General features: G+C 43.1%; 1 long non-coding RNA gene and 1 pseudogene across 2 annotated transcripts in view; one reads left to right on the plus strand and one right to left on the minus strand.

Annotated features, from left to right (window-relative positions):
• LOC109550904 (uncharacterized) overlaps window positions 1–22,463 on the minus strand; it is a 376,468-nt gene extending 354,005 nt beyond the window's left edge. For both annotated transcript variants that reach the window (XR_012326211.1, XR_002177598.2), the window contains exons 1-2: window positions 22,216–22,463; window positions 7,127–7,265 (exon numbers count right to left, since the gene is read on the minus strand). This is a non-coding gene — a long non-coding RNA (uncharacterized lncRNA). The remainder of the gene's footprint in view (window positions 1–7,126; window positions 7,266–22,215) is intronic.
• LOC101317898 (pre-mRNA-splicing regulator WTAP-like) lies at window positions 6,526–7,114 on the plus strand (annotated as a pseudogene).
• Window positions 22,464–22,680: the final 217 nt, after the last annotated feature.

Consider the following 22,680-nt stretch of genomic DNA (forward strand, 5'->3'; position numbering starts at 1 on the left):
TCAGAATCACCATGCTCAAGGAGAACACAAATAACAGGCAAGGATGTGGAGAAAAGGGAACACTTGTACATAGTGGGAACATAAATGGGTGCAGCTGCTGTGGAAAACAGTATAGTGGTTTCTCAAAAAACTAAAAATGGAACTACCTATGACCCAGCAATTCCACTTGGGTATATATCCAAAAAAACCAACACTAATTCAAAAAGATACATGCACCCCCAATGTTCATAGCAGCATTATTTACAAATGCCAAGGTATAAAAGCAACCTAAGTGCCCATTAACAGATGAATGGATAAAAAAGGTGTGGCATACTCACACACACACAACGGAATACTATTAAGCCATAAAAAAGAATGAAATTTTGCCATCTGCAGCAACATGGATGAACTTGGAGGGCATTATGCTAAGTGAAATAAGTCAGACAGAGAAAGATAAATACTGTATCGTATCACTTATATGTGGAATCTAAAAAGTACAACAAACTAGTAAATAAAACAAAAAGAAGCAGGCTCACAGATATAGAGAACAAACTAGTGGTTACCAGTGGGGAGAGGGAAGGGGGGAGAGGCAATGTAGGGTAGGGGAAAAAGAAAAAGGGTTATTATGGGATTATATGAAATCATATAATGTGTGTGAAACTTTTGAAAACTGTAAAGCACTCTAGAATTTAAAGAGTGTTTCATTCAATAAAAAGAAAAAAATAATTTAAAAAACAAAAATAATTTTAAAAAAATACACACATTCTTCTCTCACCTGAACTTTACTACATAGTCTTCAAGACTTTTACCCCTTCTCTCCCTCTCCTGTGCTCCTCCTTTGGCTTCCACAGAGTCACTCTTTTCGATTTCCTTTGGGGGCTCAACTGCCTGTTAATTAAATTTTTGGGTCCACTTTAGACCTAGTTTTGTCTCATTTTGGATTAGGTTGACATACAAATTTATGCTCTTTGTAACCAGAAGTGGATAAATATAGGTCAATCATACAGCTTAACCTTATCCCCTATCCCAATGCAATGTTAACCATACTGTCCCTGGCTTCAGCTGTCATTTGTATACGGGGTCTGTCATTTGTATACTCAGACCAGTTGCCGAAGTATTGCAATATTTCCTGCCAATTGGTAAATAGTCGGTGCCTCGTGCCCTCCCACTACCCTGACTGTCCTGCTTCCTCTCCTGGTACTCCTGACACCTCCCAATGATCCAATAACTAAAGGGAAAATGCCTGGCGTAACAGGTGACCCCTGAGACCCTGCTTCAAGCCTATAGCCAGAATCTGTTCTGACTGGTTGATGTCCATGTTGTACTGATTGTGGAATATTTTCATATACCCCTATGTATTCATGATTTCCAAATGTCTCTATCCATTAATAAGAAATTATCTTTTCTTAGCCTCAGACCCATATTGTCACCTGACTCTCCCTACTTTGACATCACATAGACACATCAGAGCCAACACACCCAAGATGGGGCATCAAACCTCCCCACAGTGACAGACTTTAACTTTGGTGGCCCCAACAAACTACATCTCCAGGCACCCATGCCCTAGTGTAGACCCCTCTCACACTGACCCTGGGTTTGGCCATTGGACTTTCTTTGGCCAATGGGACGTTATCAAACATGGTGGAAACAGAGCCTTAAGAAGAACTTGTCCTCTTAGAATGCTCACTCCTGGGAGGCATCTGCCAAATTCTAAAGTAGCTCAGACTAGACTTCTTTGTTATGAGAGCAGGTAGAGGGAGAGGTCAGGGGGAGAAGGCTACAGGCCCCAGATGTCACCCAGCATCCCCACTCCATCCTGTCCAAATGTCTCACCTACAGAATCCTGAGAAGTAAAATGGTTGTTGTTTTAAGCTTCTGCATTGTTAGACAGGGTTCTCCAGACAAGAAGAACCACCAACAGGATATGCATGTATGTATAAAATATTTATTTATTTGATTACTAATTTATTTATTTATCATAAGAAATTAGCTCATGCAGTTATGGAAACTGAGAAGTCCCAAGATTCACAAGGTGAGTCGGCCAGCTGCAGACCCAAGAGGGATGATGGGGTAGTTCCAGTCTGGGTCCAACGGCCTGAAAACCAGGAGTACTGACAGTGTAGTTCCAGTCCAAAGGCCAGGAAACTCAAGACCCAGAAAGATCAATGTTTCCATTTGAGTCCAAAGGCAAGAAAAAGCCAATGTCACAGTTCCCCGGCAGTTAAGCAGAAGGAATTCCCTCTGACTCAGGGAAAGTCAGCCTTTTTGTTCTATTCAGGTTTTCAGCTGATGGGATGTGGCCCACACACATCAGGGAGGGCAATTTGCTTTACTCAGTCTGCTAATAAAAACAAAACATCCTCACAGAAACACTCAGAATAACATTTGACCAAATACCTAGGCACCCCATGACCCAGTCGAGCTGGCACATAAGATTAACCATCACGACTTCTAAGCTTTTGGCTGGTTTGTTGTACACCAACAGGTAACAAAAAAATATGTTCTCCTTATACGATAGGGTACAGGACTGACCTATACAATACTGAATCAAGTCTACTCCTTGTATACTATGACCCACTTCAAGAAATGACATTATCATTCAATAGGACCTGAATCCAAAATTTAGGATTATCCTAGAATAAGAGTTTTCCTCCTTTACACTTGATCATTAATACGTTATAATTCCACCTCCTCGTTGATTTCATAAGGCTCTTTAACCTCACTGCCACTGCCCTTGATAGGACAAAAATGGCAAATACCTGGGATTGTGCTGTCACTCCCCCCTTCAATGACCATGGCCAATCCATCAGGCCTCGGTTTTCTGTTCACCAGGAAAGTGGCCACATAATTCTCCTCAACTCCTCACTGAAGGCATTTATGACAAATGGGTCACACGGTGTGCAGCCTGATTGCTATCCCTGTTCTAGACCCTACTGTATTAAAGCAAAGCCATTTGCTGGTTACACCAACCTCCCCTCCCATTACCCCAATCAGTTTATCTACCACCTTCTAGAAGGATTACCAAATTAATCTTTCTAACATGCATTTGAAGTTGTCTGGGTTGCCAACCTGCGCTCACCCAAGACTCAGAGGTTTTCGGATGTGTTAGATTGTTTGCAAAGATGGCTCCAATTCTCTGCCCTTCCCAAATCCATATCCCTTGTGATGTGACTTTTCAGCTCCTCCCATCAAGTAGATAAAGTCTGTTTCCCCATCCTTGAATCCTAGGGGCTTGGTGACTTGCTTTGAACAGGAGAGGTAACATGGTGGAGACTCTGAGCCTCAGCTTCATGAGGCTGTGAGCATGTGCCCTCTCTTGGAGCCCTGCCACTGGCATAAGAACAAACCGGAGCTCGCCTGCTGTGGAGGAAATGACATGGAGTGGGGCCACATCCCTCAATCTAAGCTCCCCCGCCCCGATATGTTAAAGGGCACAGCCAAGCTCAACAAAGCCACCTGACTACACACAGCTGAGCACAGGTAGATTATCATTATACACCAAGCCATAGCCACTCAGGTGACCCAAAGCTGAGGTTTTGTGGTTGGTTGGTACATAGAATCTCACGGCCATAGGTAATTGATACAAGGTTTATATGAAGGACCTGTGAGCAGGTCCATCACAGCTCTATTTGCATGAGAAACGAAACAAATACTACAGAAGAACTCATCCAACTGAGTCAAGGAACCAAATAAACCAAATATAAGAATCAGCAAATCTATAGGTGGCTATTGTAGGAAGCGCTTTATTAAGAACCCAAGGGGGCACCTGCCAACCCAACAATGTTGATGCTAGCACTTTCATCACAGGTGGGAGACAAAGCCTGCATCAGCACCGGAGTATACGCAGAATCTTCAAAGGCCGTTTGGCAGCATCAGAGGCCTCGGCAGCTGACATCCCTGCAGGGAACTGAAGCAGGGAATATGGCAGACACCACATGGTCACTAAGAGGATTGTGATTGTGAGAACATTGGAGACGCCTCTGAGAAACTGTCAGAAATAAAACAAGGCACCCTGAAAGGTCCTGCCGAAGAAAGAATGCTTCATGATAATCTTTTTGACTCTATCTTACTCCACCACCTGGTGTGGATTGGGAAAAATGACTTATAAAAGTCTGAAATTGTTCAGTAATTCTCCTTTGCTCTCCAAAAAGCAAAGAACAAAAAAAAACTGGTTAACACCGAAAGACAGGTTTATTCATCTCTCACCCCACATGGATGTAAAACAACCTTCTCACACACACATTGTTCACCTGTGTCTTTTCTATCTCTCCTTACTCTCCCACACCTCTTAGATCATGTGGTTTCTCATTCCCTGCCACAGCGACTAGAGAAGTGAATTCCTCTGTTTCTAAAAGAGCATCTCACAAGCCCCACAGTTGACCTCCTTCTAGGACATAGGATTTTATGCAGAGAGTAGAAGCTATAGTTCTTTTCTTCAAGCTACAGTATAAACAAGGGTATGGTGGTCCCTTCCCTTCATCGGCAGCAATAAACTTGCATTGTAGAATGCAAAAAAAAGGCCATAAATTCATTGCAGGTCCTACCCTTAAAAGAGAAGTCTATTTCTCCACCCCTTGAATCTGGGCTTGGTCATGTGACTTGTTTTGGCCAATGGGACCTAAGCAAATATAATGCAAAGAGAGGCTTGAAAAGAGCTTGCACATTGAGGCCTGCTCTTTCTCTGCTGTTCTTGGAACTCAGAGATAGCAGTTTGAATGAGCTCAAGCTAGCTTCCTGGAGAGGCCAAATGAGAGAAAAACATAGCACCTGAGCCTTCAGCCCACCAACCTCCAGATATGTGAGTGAGGTCATCCTGCCCAACCAGCAGCCAGGGCCAGCTGCTGCATGAGTGGGAACTTAGGCAAGACAGGCTGAAGAATGGCCCAGTCTAGCCCAGCCCAAATTGCCAACCCACAAAATTGTGAGCAAATAAATGTTGGTGTAAGCTGCTAAGTTTTGGAACAGCTTATTTACGCAGCAAAGGTTAATGGGCACATCACTAAAAATAAGGTATAGGATGTCAGAGGTGAATGTGCAGTGGGGAACCATAACATCTCCTCGTATGAGATGAGCCTCCCAAACCACAGCAAATTGTAAAGGGGATAGGATGGAAGAATTTATTTCTGTCTCTACCATCAGAATCTGATGTTAAAAGCCCATGGAGAAAGTAAAACAAAACAACAAAAAAATACAAAGTAAAATCAAAACAACAGCTCCTCTCAAATCTTAGAAAATGAACCAGGTATATTTTTCTGAAAACAGTAGTTCTGCTTATGTAAACTAGGTAGCTGGCCATGTGTTTTTCTTCTCTTTGGTTTAAAAAAAATCAGATCCAAGTTTAAGCCCTACTTCTAACAAATGACTAGGACTTCTCAGAATTCAACATACTGTTCATTTACTTATTTGGGAGGGGGGCATATTTTCCACAGTGTATTTTTCCACAGAGTATACAAACTGTTACTTCTATTCCACTTCATTTTCACCTTTTTTCTAATATATTTATCTTAAAACATTCCAAATGCCTTTTGAATGAAGACTTGACACACGTAACATTTACTTATTGATTTGTTCTATTTTGATTCAAAGGCACACCTTAAATTGAGGGGACCACAATGTCCATTCTTCCTTGTTTTCTGCTTCTACTTTTTCCCCCGTGGCCATGGATAGAGTCACAGGAAGGGAGGAGGAAGTGGGAAATAGAGGTGGTAAAACATTTTGCAATTTTCCAAGAACTAGATATAATCTAGGAGATGTGCATTTTCTATTGAAATAATTTTCTCCATAACAATACACACTCTTATTAGAACTGTATTTTTACTGACAGAGCCCAGAGTTGCCTCACTCAGCCTCCTGCACATAGAAGGAAAAACAAACAAAAAAAACAAAAGAAAAAGCACAAAATACACTCATCACTGTGATATAAATATGCTTTGATTTGCTCAGTCTCTTATTTATTTTTCTTTTGAGATCCACAGCCTTCCTGGACACTTCCAAACGATTCTGGGACTAACTGCATTTGCATGAAGTTCTTTGAATTTTGATCTATGTCTTTAATCAGGCACATTGCTTTGAATACATTAGTTTGAATGGTAGAGTCAAATGGCTATTGTTTTTTCTGTAATGTGAGTAAATAAATTAATAGGATTTAGGGATTAGCTTGAACGTCTTCTTCTATGTGACCTAGACAACAGAGTGTCTTATCATAACTGCATTCCTGACAATAAAGCATACAGTGTTTCCCAGTGAGTCAAAACAATAGCTATATAAATACAAAACGTATTACTCATGTCTGCTGTGTACTTAGTTGTCCATTATTAATATTAATCATCTTTGCTTTCTTCCAGGGAGCTTAAAGTCCCATATATTGTACAATCAAAACTGTCAAGAGCCTCAGCGCCATTTTGTGGCAGCGAGACCCGCAAATAAATGGGAGAGCCGGGGCTGTTGCGGGAGGAGGAGCACGGGCGCCGGCGGCAGCGGGGCCGGGCGGCCTGGGCAGCGAGCGGGTAGTGCGGGGTCAGCCTACGTGACTGGGAGGCACCGGCGCGGCCTCCGTCAGGAGAGGATTCAAGATGACCAACGAGGAACCTCTTCCTAAAAAGGTTCGACTGAGTGAAACAGACTTCAAAGTTATGGCACGAGATGAATTCATTCTCAGGTGGAAACAATACGAAGCGTATGTACAAGCTTTGGAGGGCAAGTACACAGATCTTAACTCTAATGATGTAACTGGCTTAAGGGAATCTGAAGAAAAACTAAAGCAACAACAGCAAGAGTCTGCACGCAGGGAAAACATTATTGTAATGCAACTAGCAACCAAGGAGCAAGAGCTGCAAGAGTGTACTACTCAAATCCAGTACCTCAAGCAAGTCCAGTGCCTAGCATTGCCCAGCTGAGATCAACAATGGTAGACCCAGAAATCAACTTGTTTTCCCTAAAAATGAAAGGTGAACTGGAACAGACTAAAGACAAACTGGAACAAGCCCACAAATCATACTCCCCAGTCAACACTTCCCTGACAGTCCCACTGCAAGAAAGCTGTGGTGGGACAGCCAAGGACTCGTTTCCACACCAAGACTCAGACTTTTTGAGCCAAAAAGCCACATTCTTATACTATCCAGCTTGTAATGGTTAATGTAAAACTTACCAGATGAACCTTGTGTTTCAGCTTCTTTCTCTTCCCCCTCCCCTTGCTTCAGAGGCCTGATGGCGTCGGACTATTCCGAAGAAGTGGCCACCTCCAAAAAATTCCCCTTCTGGGACATGTAGACACTTGAGAAGTGTTTCTGTTTGAAGAAAATAGAGGGAGAAACAGAAGTCTTAAGTCTGTGGCACACTGTGTCTTCAGACAGTTTGGAGGAATGAAAACCTAGAGATTTAAAATCATGAACTGAACATGTAAAATTCCAGTAAATGTAAAGATGGCATATGCGTCGCTCTTAACCTTGAGCATAGTGACTTAGAGACACTGTATATCAGTTTTGCCAATAAGACTGTGGACTTCGTGATTGTTGTTGAACTTCTGGGTCAAACTCACATGAGGTGAATTTTGCCTTTAAAGGGTTTATTTTCTAAGAACCAACTTAATAGTCATGAGAGAATCAAATAATAGATGTCAGTACAAGTAGTTCACATATTTAACCATTTAGTTTGGGGCTCCACATTACTTGATTGAGCCTTAAATCAATGTGGTTTTACTCAATGGTTTGTTCTTTGAATGGTTGCTAATACTATAGATAATCTTATTGAGGACTGTACAAATAATGAAGGTGTGGTATCAAACTTCAGGTCTAAACTGTTTGAAGCATTATAAACATTCATTTCACAACTAGATTGTATAAGGATATTAGCTGTGATGAGACTCACTGCGTTATTTTTTTCAGTAGTGAAATTTATTAAATCCCCATTCCATTCAACAGGCACATGTTGAAAGAGCATTGTCATTGGTGTTAATGGGGGAATGTGTTCCTTCATTGTATTTGGGCCTTTTGTATTGCACTCTTGATATTAAATTAAATGTGCCTTGAAAAAAAAAACACTGTCAAGAATTATAACACTACTCTGTGTGATCTCTATAAAAGGAGATATAAATGCCAAACAAAAGGGCCATCGGTTGCTTCATTTATACGCAAAGTTCTCCTGTCCATAAATTACATTAATAGTTTATATTCTCCATACCTTGTCACAGAAGGAGCTCAAAGCATGTTTGATCCTTTCATTCTTGTGACCTCTGCTTTAGGAGGAAGCAACCCTGGCAGGTCCGGGGATGCCCTTTGCCTCATACACTCCCAAAGAGAACAGGCCACCCTCTGCCTTTGTCCTAGATAGTCCCAGATTCGGGGTCCTGATGCACGAGGGAGTGACAAGGACCCTGTGTGACTCAGGTGACACATCTAGGTCACTGTCACAATCCTGTCCACCAAGTTGGAGCTCTTTGGGGCCACGGTTCTTGCTTCTCTTTACTTTGTCAGGGAAAGAAAAATGCCAAATGCAACATCCATTGAAATGTCATCATTGGCACATCTCAGAGCAGACTTCTTTTGAACTTCAGGAATAATACACCTGATGATGGGGTCCAGGGCATTCCAGCCTGATACCAACTTGTATTCTTTAGTGAATAATATTTCAGCAAAATTCAAGAGTATATCCAATTTAGAGCATCCTTTATTAATCCATTTTGAAATGTCACTATTTTATTCCAAACACCTCTGGAGAATGTGTCAACAAGCACAAGGCAGTGAAACAAGAGAGGTCGTTCCTCATGGACAGCAAAAGTGCCCAGTCAAGTGCCCAGTCGACTACCTGATAACATGTGAAGTAACTGTCTTCCTGCTTTCTTCCCATTTTCTAAGATATCTATTATCTGAATTGTGAACACTGAACCACATTGGGGGAAAGCCACCTTCCTCCCGACTTGACCTACAGGTCAACCCCTTCAGATAACAAACAACAGAGGAACGATCAGGCAGGTACCCAGAGGTTCACTGTCAGAGCCGTGTCTGTTCTCTTGGGCATCCCCCACGATTTCTCCTTTTTCTGTTCTGATAACTCCCCGGCTCTAATTGGAGGCAGAAGCAGCACTGTTAGAGCAGAATTTAATATCCATACTGGGTGGCGCCGTTACTTTATAGATGAGAAGGGGGAATAAGGGACTGTGTTTGGAGGCTGCTGGTTTATTGTTGATTTTTTCAAATCAAGAAACAGTTTTAAACCATTATGTTTATTTAACTTGTTCACTAATTAAATTATCATAAAGTGTCTATATTCTTGGCACTGCCCTTGAGACCTAAGGACCAAAGGAAATAAGAATAATCACTGCCATGTCTTATGTTTTATAAGGGGAGTTGCTCATTAATTTACTCAAATATTTATTGAGTCTATACTATGTGCTGGGCACTCTTTCAGTTTTGGAAAAAAAGCAATGAATAAAACAGACAGAAATCCTTCCCTTAATGGAAACTTACAATTTAAGGACAGGAATAGTAAAAAACAGAATAAATAAGTAAAACATACAGTATGTAAATGGTGTCAAGTTCTATTGAGAAAAAGAAAGCAGGGAAGGGATTAGGGTATGGGTTTTCATTTTGCAGAAGAAAATATTTGGGTCAAGAACCCAAGGTGTTGAGGAAGTGAGACACATGCATAACCAAGGGAAGAGCATTACAAACATATTGTGAACGCCAAGCCCTGAGAGGGAACATGCCCGGTGTGATACAGAAACAGCCCAGCTTTTATATTCCAAAGATGGCCACCACAATATTCCCCTCCCCCACGACCTTCCAGAGCCTTGCCATCCCTGCCCTCTATCAAGAGTCTATGTCTCCTCCCCTTGAGCCTAAGCAGGACCTTGTGGTTGCCCTGACTTGTAGTGTATGGCAAGTATGACAGAAGAGATGCTAGGTGACCTCCAGGCTTGGTCATAAAAGGCAGAACAGCTTCTTCTCCACTCTCTTTCTTGGGATGTTTACCTTTGGGACCAGCCGCCATGCTGTGAGGAAGCCCAGGCCACACAGAGGCCTGCATGGAGAGGGACAGAGGCTGAGCTTCCAGCTGACTGCACAGCCACATGAGAAGCAGAAGCACATGCTCCATCCCCCAGGGTTGAGCCCAGTCAACTGACACCGTGTACAGCAGCACTGAGCTTTCTCACATAACCCCAGGGTTATGAGCAAAATGAATGATTTTTGTCACCTTCAACCACTCAGTTTTGGGGTAGTCAGAAGGCTAAGTGACCAAAACAAGTGAGGAAGGCCTTGGATTAGGAGACAGTTAAGGGGTGGGGCCGGTCCTTGAGGGTTTTACACACCATTGCAAATTCTTTGCCTTTAACACTAATGGGAAAGCCACCTGCAACAAGTAAATGCTGGTCACTGTCTGAGACCGGGGTGTCATCAAGAAGACAGCCTCCAGCAAGCACATGTCTCCTGCCCTCAGGCAGAGATTCTTTCGAAGACAGGGAGCCTTCCTTCCACTTTCCACAGGCAACATTTTGCGCTCATGGTGACAAACTCACTCAGAGACTGATCTGACCAGCCCATTTCCTGTCACAAAATTGTAATAGTCACCTGTATGGTAAGCACACACCCTTGGGATGCTGGCCAGCACTGCCTCGTGTCACTGGGAGAATTCAACTTCCATGCACGTTTAGGTTTCAGCCAACTTAGACCCATAGATGCCCAAAAGAGGTGAGATACAGTGTGCTTTCCATGGAGGCTTTTGGACATTGTTTTCCCTCTGGCTCAACAAGCCTCTTGTTGGCTGACTTTGGGGGACTGCAGCGTGGCCCACCTGGCACGGAGACATTTGCTGCATCGTCGGGGAAGACAGGCAAGCGCGGTCCATGCAGGAAAGTGTTTTTCAATGCTGAGAGGCTCAGAAAGATGAGCATTGAAGGAATCCATCCCTTATTTAAAAACTGAAGCATAGTTGATTTACAATACTGTGTTAGTTTCATAAAAGAATCCATCCTTGTTGACATTTTAAATAGGTTAATGCACCAATGTGAAGTGCAGTATCTGCTCCCTTTGGGGCTGAGATTATAGAAGTGCTCAGTCTGGAAGTTTGTAAAACTGGACAGCCTTCCAAACACGGGGCAGATAAAGCCCCATGATGATGGTGGTCACAGTGAGTCTGGAGGGAGGCAGGTCACCACTCCTGAGACACACAGGGGCTAGAATTCTGTCCAACTCCTCTGGGGACAACGCTGAGGACTCCACACTGAGGTCCGGGAAGAGCCAGTACCAACACTCTTCTACTGAGTTGTTGAGTTTGTTGAGGCAACTGCTAACAGTGATCAATTTCCACACATTACATCCTGTTCCTAGGCAGGTTCAAAGGGAATTTGGGTAGGTGGATGAGAAACAGAATTCAACAAAATACCCTTTAGATTAGGCCCAGTCAGGAAGAAATAACTTCTGTTCTTGCTGTGTTGTTTCGTGTTAACCAATTCAGGATGGTAGGATGTGAGATGCTGAATAGCATTTTGGGTAAATGTCTTAGGAGAGTTGCCTTGAGAACCTTAATATTCTCAACCACACTGGCGTGAAGGCAGGTTGTGCTGACACTGAAAGGCCTGCCAGACAATTAAAAGAAAGATGACACACGTTTCAGTTTGGCATTTGTCCTCATAAATTTGAAATCATGTCATTTCATCAGAAGGATATTAAGCCTTTCTTAAGACAATCCAGTCAAAGAAAGTGAGAACTAGAGGGTGCCTTTCTGATGTTCTCCTCATTTCACAGGTTGAGAACCCTGAGTCCCAGAACAGATAAATGGCTTGTTCAAGGCCCTCAGCTGTTTGGAAGTCAACAGTCATACAGTTCAAGTCCTAGGATTTGGGCCCTTTAACACCATTGCAGTTGCTGATAACACAAGCCAGTAACTGCGATACCACCTGGTATACAAAAGGCACTCAATAACGGTGGCCTCCCCCCATCTGGCTGTGAGATCTTTGATGGCACAGTGAGGTCTCATTTATGCTTAACTCCCCAATGCCTTCCCTATAATAAGGGCTCATTTTTAATAGATAAATGTACAAACACTGGATTCCTACCACACTCAAAATGTTCATTGTTTCTTATTGCTGAAACACCAAGTTATTATTTATTGATTGCCTGCTCTTCTTCATTCATTCAATAGATGTGGTTGTGCATCTTCTATGTGCTCAGTGTGGTGGATACAGGAATGAGCAAAGCAGAGGGACTCCCAGGCCTAGTGGAGCTGACACTCCTGTGACTGTGGCTGTGCAGCCAAAACAGTCAACTTGTGACTAAGCAGCCAAAACAGTCAACTTGTCTTGACACACCTGACTCACAGGCCAATCAGATGAGGCCAGCGTACATACCTAGAAAAGCCAGACAGCTGTTCAAGACAGAACAGTGTCAGTGGGTTCAGATAATAAGTTATATGGCTGTTCAAAGGACGGAAGGTTTGGTGTGGCCAAAACAGTCTTAGGAGACCCCAAGGACAGTTTGGAGCAGTTTCTTGAGAACATAGTAGGATTTGAAAGAGCAGAGAGACAAGGAAGGGGATGACACGCCAGGGAGGTGGAGGAAGAGGCAGGAACAACATGAGTGAGATTAATGGGCCAGGAATGACTCTAGTCAAGCCAGATCCTAGGCCAGAGAAGGTGAAGCTAAGTAGAAAAGGCAGGGCCAGATGGTGAAGGCACCAGTCATGGAAAAACCCAAAGAGAAAACAATATCTTTCATCTGCACTTTGAAAAATCTGCTGGGAAGTGAATGACAGGTCATTTGCAGGTGTATAAGTATTTCAACGTGTTTCTGTCCAGATTGAAGGTACACGGGAAACTTACTCCTCCATTATCTTTCCACCAATTTCAGATCGACACTTCTTCAGGTAAGGAAACCCACAAAAATATAGTAAGAAGAATTAGAGTGGATTGTCAAAATGTGAGAGAGTAAACGCCCACTTTCTTAGAACATACCCCAGCTGTTCATATTTCACAATTAATGTTCCATTGCTAATACTTTAGAAAATGGATTTCAAGTATGTGCTTTCACTTGTCCATCTATCTACTCTCTACAGATCTACTCTCTGTAAGTTGAGTCCAGAGCACAAACAAAACAGAAGTGAACTAGACGTTTAAAGGTAGAGATAGATATGTATTTTATTGTACATATGTCTGTGCCATGGCTACAGGCCAAACTTCAGATTAAGAGCTGTGAATGAGGTTGGGGGAAGGGGGCAAGGAACAGGTCTGTAGATGAAATATCTAAGTCTTAAATTAACCACTTTGACAAATCAGTTGTCCTACCATAAAGTTAGGGGTTCTGTCTAATTAGTAGATCAAATGCACTATTGGCCTCAATTATTGGCCTCCCTCTATCAACACACGTGGCCCTCGAACTTTGGGGTCCCTTCCTGCTCTGACACCAGGCCAGCTTTGTGACTTGCTTTGGCCAACAGAATGTGGCAGAGTGAAGCCCTACTAGTTCTGAGCCTAGAACTCAAGAGCCTTTGTGTGTTTCTGCTCTATTTCTTGGAGCTCTGCCAGGTCTCGATCTGAACATACTGTAGGAGGAGAGACCCCACGGAGCAGAGCCCAATTGTCCAGGCTTGGCCCCCTTAGGTCAGTCAACAGCCAGGTGACCCCCGGCCATGTGAGAACCTGGCCAAGATTAGCAGAACCACCTCCCCAAGGCACAGCTGAGCCCCAGAGGCATGAGTAAGCCCAGCCTATACCGGAAGTACTGTCCAGCTGACCCTCAGACTCAAGAGGGTCCAGTAATAAAGGCTTGCTGTTTTAATGCACTGAGCTTTAGTGGATTGTTGAATAGTAATAGCTCTCTGATAGAGACTAGGTCCTGGCTATACGTTAGAGTCTTCTGAGAGTTTTAAAATATACCAATCCTTGCACCCCTTGTCTCTATGCTGTGATTCTGTTTAATCCACCTAGATATTACTTTATTTTGTTCTGTTTAAGTTTCTCAGGTTTCTAACATGCAGCCAGAGTCAAAACTTCCTGGCTAGAAATAAATACGCCTCTTCCTGCCCTGATTTCTCCAAATATTAAAATTCTAGGTGAGTGGGCCTTTGTTGTCTTAGGTCTGGATAACACTAAAGTGTGTGTGCTTTTGCACATGTATCACTGAGAACAAGACAAATCTGTCTTCCTACATGAAAAATGGTCCTCTATATGTCCATCAGTTTGTTCAGGCAAGAAGACAGTGATTTCTGTCCCAGTAGCCAATATCTAGGACTGTCACTTATGGGATGGTTGAGAGAATTTATCCCCCGAAGGCCCTCCTACCTTTCCTCTGGAAGCTGGATGAAACAGATACAAAGCCTTTTGCTACTTAATATTTAGGTTAGGCTATGAATCTGGCAAAACCAGGAACAAAGGGGAGGTGACATCTGTAGATCGCTGGGGAGTGAGGGAGGGACTTTCAGAAATGGTAGGACTGTTTTTACGTTCTAATTAAGGATGCATCAGAGAGCTGGCTTGTGAGAATATGTGACCAACTTGGAGGAGGGAACTTGATAAAGAGCATTTTATTTAAGAGTAAGAAGATCTACCTGGTAGATTCATTGGGTCCCCATCCCAATCCCCTTTCCTGGGCAGGTGTACCACCTCTCCCAACTGTGTCAGTGTTGGCTGCCAGTGACTCATACCTTCCCCCTTTGCCAGAGAATGGCCTTCAGCAGATAGAAGCCATGTGACTGGAAATGCCTGGGAGGTTATGCCCTCCCTGTTCTGACCTGGAGGCAACCTGCAGCTGGCTAATGACTGATGGACACAGGCTACAGAAGCTTCCTCAGACAGAACAGCCCTCTGGTGCCATTCACATTCTAGAACTCCCATGGGATCAGCTGAGGCTCAATTTTAGTGGAAAGCCTGTATTGATGACTTCTTCCCTTGCCCTATCCTGTTTTTTTCCTATTGCTCTCTCTCTCCCTCAATAAATCACCAGTCCCAGAATCACTGTCTCAGGCTCAGCTTCTAAGGATCCCAGCTGAAGAACATCTGCTTTCCTGAAAAGTCTCCAGCTGCCCATCAGAAGTGCTGTCAACATCCTTCTATCCCTTCTTCCCTCCCATTGGCTCTGAGGAAGCAGCACTCTTCTCTTCTGGTATTCAGAGTGTAGATCACTTATCTACACTCTAAATACCAGCTTCTCAAATCACAGGGATGGTTGCTACACAGCCATTTTCCTCAGCATCCTTAAAGGTCTCTTTTTTCTACTAACCCTTCCTCTCACTTCATGTATCCCAGGTAACCTCCATCTTGGGCAGGACTCTGGTGAACCATCTCTGCCTCATTGCTCCACTTTTTTCTAGAGAACACTTAAGGTCAAAATTGAGCACTGTTTCCTCCAGGAGAACTTCTTCCCAACTCCAGCCCACACTGATCTCTTTTATCTCCTTATTCACTTAACATCTACCCATGCGATTTTGCTCCTGAAAGAACTCTGTATGTGCTGGCTTTATGCACAAGACGTGCCTTCACCATAGGTTTTATTCATTTGTCTTGCCTTTCTAGCAAAATAGCAGGTCCTCATAGATAGGGAATGTATCTTTCTTATAATTTCATATGCCATATTACCTTGTTTTGCAGATACATATTAACCGATCAGCTAAAAAGGAAAAGTCTACAGTTACACTTAGGTTTCATAGTGCAAGGGGTGCATCTAACCTTACTGCGAGAGCATAGAAAAGGTTAACTAAGTCTTTGGGAGCTGCCATTTCAGGATATCACATCTTTAACAGTTATATTCTGTATAATAAGGACCCAATAGCCAGAAATACCAAAATGCCAATTTCCTAGTTAATTGTGAGGACAGATACATTTTTTCTCCTTTGCAAAATTTGTTGCTGTTTCACATATGACTTTAACTCTAATGGAAATGAGGCTGGACAAATCAATTTTTAGCCCTTAGCAAGTTAAGTTTGTCAATATAGAATGTAACTAGCAATAGAGATTGGTAGTTAACACTACAGTTTTAATCCAATATAATACCTCTCCTTCCTCTTTCCCAATTAACTCCAAAACCTCCTGTAATTAACACGATTTATGCCACTAGAGTAAAGGCCATTTCTAGACCGTGTACTCTAAGTCCTCATTATGCAAAATGATTTAAAATTTCAACTTACATTTTGCAAAAAACAAAATATGCAAATGGGGCCAGTGTATCAAATGGGAGCTTTAAATAAGCGTATTTCTCAGAAATGAAGACACATTACATTCGTGAAAAAGTGAAAACGTAACTGAGTTGTACTCATCTGAAGGTCAGTCTTCCACCAGAGAACACAGCTATGTAGAAAACAGAGACATAGCTGAGCAATGCAAAGTCGTTTACAAAAAGAAAGAGAGATTTAGAGAGAGGGAGGGAGGAAAGGGGGGGGGAAGGGAAGGAAGGAAGGAAGGAAGGAAGGAAGGAAGGAAGGAAGGAAGGAAGGAAGGAGAGAGCCAGGGAAGAGGGAAAAGGAAGTAAAGACAGAGTCACTCTGGGTTGTTGAAATGACTGTGATAAAGTACAAATGCTGAAAATCATGGTTTAGCAGATGGGTCCTCAGTTCGCCCTGAGCCTATTGACATATATTGCGTATGGTTGTTACATTCTTGGTTATCTAACTTGCCAGACTCTGCCAATTAAAATCAGCACTTTGTTAAGGCAGAGAGCTGCAGGCTAGCTACATTTAAAGCCACAACCGGAAACTGGAGAAAAGACAGAAAAACACATCATGACACAGAAAGTGGTATTTGCTATGGCAGTTGTGAATCATCAAGAAAAGACAAGTTTAGTTCTGAATTTTTGTTTCAGAAAGCACAGAAATGGGTAATATGTTTTCGAAAAGCTTTCAACAAATGTTTCAAAAATCTGTCATGCTCTAAAAGGAAAAGCTGTGGAAATCTGAAATATTCATGAATGTTTAGAGCTACCTTTATTCTATTGGTCAGTTTCCAGTTCAGGTACTCTGACCTAGGTTTCTCATAAACTGAAAAAGTGTCCCCCAAATAGACTTCCTATTAGACCTAAAGATTTTTACTTGGAAGATAGAATGACACTAATTATTATGAAGAGCTTATTACTCAAGGGGAGGGCGAGGGGCAGCAAGAGGTACAATATAAGGCAAACTAAGGTCACCAAATAGGATGTCAGTCAATGTGGGTGACATGGACCTCAGAGGCAGTTGGGTGGAGCTGAGAAAAACAGAGGAAGAAACAGATCCTTACTCCAACTTACCCCCAAGAATGTTCTATCTAAATTGAACTAGGTTGTTTTAGGAATCTCTAGTCTAAATTACCCTAGTCTCTAAAATAATAGAACCCTGCTCTCCATACATCCATGACCCATCAGTTGTAGCCACGTAATAGGTAAAAAAGAAGGAAACAGTTGCTACAGGCTGAGGAGACAGCACTTTTAAAGACACAAAGCCATTTGAGCGCTTGGTATGGTTGTAGCTAAATTGGGGAGCACAAGTGGAGCTCGTGGCTGTGAGGGTCGCTAATTAGGTGGGCTCTGCTGGATTTGGCACCAAATGACAAAAGCCAAAAGATGAGAGATATGAGCAAGTGGACTTTGAGGCCTCAAGCTTGGCTACCTGGGATAAAAGAGGTGCTATTAGTAGACACAGGAAGGTAAGAAGATGAGGTGGCAATGCTGAGGGCAGTCTACACAGGAGACTCCGGTAGGTGTATCCAGGAGAGCCCTGCAGAAGGCAGTTTGAAAAATCAGTGTCAAGCTCTTGAGAAAGGCCTAGAACTTGGTATCATTACCTAGATGTGACCATCTGAGTTGCAGAGCAGGACCACTTCAAGCATGGTCAACAGACCAACAGCATCATCTGGAAGAATATAAGAAATGCACTTTCCTTTTCACTATTTTTCTTAAATTGAGGTATAGTTAATTTACAATGTTGTGTTAGTTTCAGGTGTACAGCAAAGTGATTCTGTTTTATATATATATATATATATATATATATATATATATACACACACATATATATATCCTTTTTCAGATTATTTTCCATTTTAGGTTATTTTATAAGGTATTGAGTACAGTTACCTGTACTATACAGTAGGTCCCTGTTGTTTACCTATTTTACATACAGTAGTGTATATATGTTAAACCCCAAACTCCTAACTTATCTCTCCCCCACCAAGAAATACACTTTCTTGAGCTCCACCTCAGACCTATTGAGTCAGAATTTCTGTATTTTAGCAAACTCTCCAGATGATTTTATGTCCACTAAAGTTTGAAAAGTACTGGGCAAGAGAGTGGATGAGATCATGGAATGAGAAGGTATATACTGAAAGGAAAGAAAGTTTGCACTTTCTTTGGAGAATTGGAGAATTCCTTTAGGGGCTGAAAAGCAGAAAAAACAAACAAACAAAAGACCCCTTCCCCACCCAAAATAAAAATACCATAGAAAGACTCTCAAAGGAACATGAGGAAAATTATGGTGCATTTCAACGTGAAAATCAAGAAAAGATAAAATGACTTGTGCACTTATTTTAGGCTCCCTGATAAACTGTTAAACTCCTTGAGTGATGGGACAAGTTAAGGATAAGGTAAGAGTTAAAGTCAGTAGCTCCAAGAATGATCTCTTATTTATTGTTGACAAATCAAGACTGTCCTATACAAAACAGGGCTGTGGTCACCTTTGGATAAAACACACACGCTAACGGTAGCACTATGCATGGTGATATTCTAGCAGAGTAGATCTTTCAGCTGCATTTGGCTTTTATGTCAAGAACATGTGTCTTTAATCCCACACTCAAATAGACAAATCATTCATCTAAGAAGCTGTAACACAGTAAACACAAGAAATTTGCAGTGGGTCCCAGAAAGAAGAAACAAAAGAGCTCACTGACCTTGCTCACCTGTAATTTGTCAATTATATGATTTCTCACACAAATATTGAATTAGAGTATTTTAATAACTTTCCTTGAGCGAATGAATTTCTCTCTGATGTAGACTCATAACAGGCACAGAACAAGTTCTCTGTGGTCCCTGATGCTGAGAAAAAATTACTTCCAGTCGTTATAGCTCAGTAATGACAGCATTTAGTGTCTATGCCATCATCCAAGCAATCACAAATCATCCAGAAAGTATCTATTTTCACAGAGCACTGAGCTAGACTCAGTTCATAATTCTGGAGTGAAGGTGTCTGGCTTTCACACAAGTCTGTGGCTGGCATCCTTGAGGCCAACTATTTGCTTCCCTAAATTGATGTGGGTACAGGACATGTCATTAGGGTGGGCAGCCAAGCCCAGTTTAGTTTTACTCCACCACAGAAAATTTTAATTTCCATTCAAGGGCTGAAGAGGTCTTTGTTCAGTGAACAAGTCCTTCCTAGCAGCCCCTGTGCTCACTGGCTTAATATCATAGTTAGACTTATTGTGGTAAAATCCTCATTTAAGTAGATAGCATGCTGATGCTAATACCTAAGGACATAAAGGACTGGCATATGTTTTTTAAATGTATACAAAAAACGATATACCGATAGACAAATTCAAATCCAACACTCATGGTGTGACCTTGGCTAAGTCACTTATCTAGAGAAGCCTCAGTTTCTTGATCTGAAAAATGGGAATAAAAATTCCATCTGCCAACAGGAGTGTTTTATGGATTAAATGAGATGATGTATACACAATGTTTCATATTCAAATAAAGGATAGGCTCTTATATTATCTAGCATAGAGTCCATACGTTACTATGCAAATGGCAGAGTGGAAAAGATGGCTCTGCATTCAAATTCTGCCTCTACCACTTATGAGCCAGGATTTCTTAAGTTACTTGACTCTCTGGTCCCTATCTTTTTCACTGGCAAAATGAAGGGGATGAGTTATAATATTTTAAAATTCCTTTTATCTCACAAATTTTATATACCCAGCCACCTTTACCAATTGCCCTGGGATATTCCTGGGTTTGAAATTAATAATAAAATGAGCTTTAACGTGTAAACTATATAAAAATGATTTTATAAATGTGCCTCCATTTTTCTGAATTTCCAAAGTAAGCTATTTGAGGTAAATAATACATCCAAACAGAAAAATGACAGATTAAAATGTTCACAAAATGTAACCTGTGTAATCACGGTCCAAATCAAGGATTAGAACTTGACCTGTGCCCCAGAGCCTCAGACCATTATATTCTGTTAAAGAATATCTGTTAACTACATACAAGGAACTGTTAACATAGAGGCTAGGCTTCTAATTCAAACAATAACAATGACAACCACCATCCAAATTAAGAAAAGAGCCAGTTGGATATAAGGTGTTCTGGATAGGAATAATTAAACGATGAATCAAGATAAATAATCTCAACATTAAAATCTAACACTAATTTCTAGGATCCTAATTATGTCCATACTAATTTCGTCACCAGAAAAAAATAAAAACGGAATATACTATTCAGAAGAAGCCCAATCTCTTTAAATGACCATTTCCAGCGCTGGCTTCCCAAGGTCTCTCCCCTGAGCCTTCCAGTGCTCTAGCAACTGCTTGCATTTTTACAGTTTGCTTCTCAGATTTGCAGTGCTCTTCCCTGGCTGTCTGTGGAAAGATTTTCAATACAGGCAGACTTGCGTGCATTTGGAAATGGCCGTCAGCACGCTGAAACGGAGCTTCCCTCTGACTGCATAATTATCTTTTCAACATACCTATCTGCTGAGTTCCAGAGAATAGTTCTCAATGTACGCACACTTTTCCTACTAACATATACTAGCTTTAAACATCAGTAGGCCCCACTGAGGTCACAGTAATATTCCGCCAAGCTTGACATCTAAAGCCATGTATAAGAGAAATTATTTCATAGGAAATGCAAACTCTGCTGCTTTTCACTTTTGCTTTAGCTTAAAAACATTAAAAGGAAAAAAAGAGAGAAACTTTTAGATGCTGCTGACAATTTGAAAAAGATTATGTGTTCTCTGAGAACGCTATTTCTTTGAATTTTGCACAGGAAAGGTAAAGTATCTTTGACTTTATCTTGCTCAATCACATTGGTCCTGCTGCCAGAGCTATAATAACTCAGGGAACCCAGAATAGAGGAAGAGAGGAAGGAAGAGGAGAAAGGGGAGTAAGAGAAGGAAAAAAGCAAGTAAGGATGTTTGCAGGGACCAGAGCAGGAGCTGCAGGGCTTCGCGGGCCCCGAGAGTGCTCTGGCGCCATCATTTGAAATATTATCCAAAATACTTTCATTCCCAGTGATTCTCACCACCCGCTCCCACCAACTTCCCTCCCACTGATGCTGAGGCCTTCATTGCTTGGGGTGGAGCCGAGTCCAGGGAAGAATAAAAGGACTCAATTCTCAGGTTTTGATTCCAAAGTTGCCTCTGGAAGCCCATTTCAGGGAGGGAAAAGACTAGTTAAAAACAAAGCTTTCGGGTTTCCCTGGTGGCGCGGTGGTTGAGAGTCCGCCTGCCGCAGGCGACAAGGCTTCGTGCCCCAGTCCAGGAAGATACCACATGCCGCGGAGCAGCTAGGCCCGTGAGCCACGGCCGCTGAGTCTGCGCGTTCGGAGCCTGTGCTCCGCAACAAGAGAGGCCACAACAGTGATAGGCCTGCGAGTCAAGAAATCCTGAGGCTGTGGACAGCCATTTTCTACCTCGGATGCAGAGAAAGTCAGTTTTCAGGGAAAGCGAGAAATGAACGAAGCAGAAGTATAAAGAGGGCTCAAGGAAGATGGAGGAAGAGTAAGACGCGGAGATCACCTTCCTCCCCACAGATACACCAGAAATACATCTACACGTGGAACAACTCCTACAGAACACCTACTGAACGCTGGCAGAAGACCTCAGAGCTCCCAAAAGGCAAGAAACCCCCCACGTACCTGGTTAGGGCAAAGGAAAAAATAAACAGAGACAAAAGGATAGGGACGGGTCCTGCACCAGCAGGAGGGAGCTGTGAAGGAGGAAAAGTGTCCACACACTAGGAAGCCCCTTCGCGGGCGGAGACTGCGGGTGGCGGAGTGGGGGAGGTTCGGAGCCGCGGAGGAGAGCAGAGCAACTGGGGTGCGGAGAGCAAAGCGGGGAGATTCCCGCACAGAGGATCAGGGCCGACCGCCACTCACCAGCCGACAGGCTTGTCTGCTCACCCGCCGGGGCGGGCGGGGCTGGGAGCTGAGGCTCGGGCTTCGGTCGCAGCGCCGGGAGAGAACTGGGGTTGGCGGCGTGAACACAGCCTGCAGGGCGTTAGTGCACCGCGGCTAGCCGGGAGGGAGTCCGGGGAAAAGTCTGGACCTGCCGAAGAGGCAAAAGACTTTTTCTTACCTCTTTGTTTCCTGGTGCGCGAGGAGAGGGGATTAAGAATGCTGCTTAAAGGAGCTCCAGAGACGGGCGCAAGCCGCGGCTAAAACTGCGGACCCCAGAGACAGACATGAGACGCTAAGGCCGCTACTGCCGCCACCAAGAAGCCTGTGTGCGAACACAGGTCACTAGCCACACCCCCCTTCCGGGGAGCCTGTGCAGCCGCCACTGCCAGGGTCCCGGGATCCAAGGACCACCTCCGCGGAAGAACACACGGCGCCTCCGCGGAAGAACACACGGCGCGCCTCAGGCTGGTGCAACGTCACGCTGGCCTCTGCCGCCGCAGGCCCGCCCCGCACGCCGTGCCCCGCCCCTCGCCCCCCCCCCCCCCCCCCCCCCCCGGCCTGAGTGAGCCAGAGCCTCCGAATTAGCAGCTCCTTTAACCCCTTCCTGTCTGAGCAAAGAACACACGCCCTCCGGCAAACTACA

The sequence above is a fragment of the Tursiops truncatus genome, chromosome 15, assembly GCF_011762595.2.
Source record: "Tursiops truncatus isolate mTurTru1 chromosome 15, mTurTru1.mat.Y, whole genome shotgun sequence".
Classification (NCBI taxonomy): domain Eukaryota; kingdom Metazoa; phylum Chordata; class Mammalia; order Artiodactyla; family Delphinidae; genus Tursiops; species Tursiops truncatus.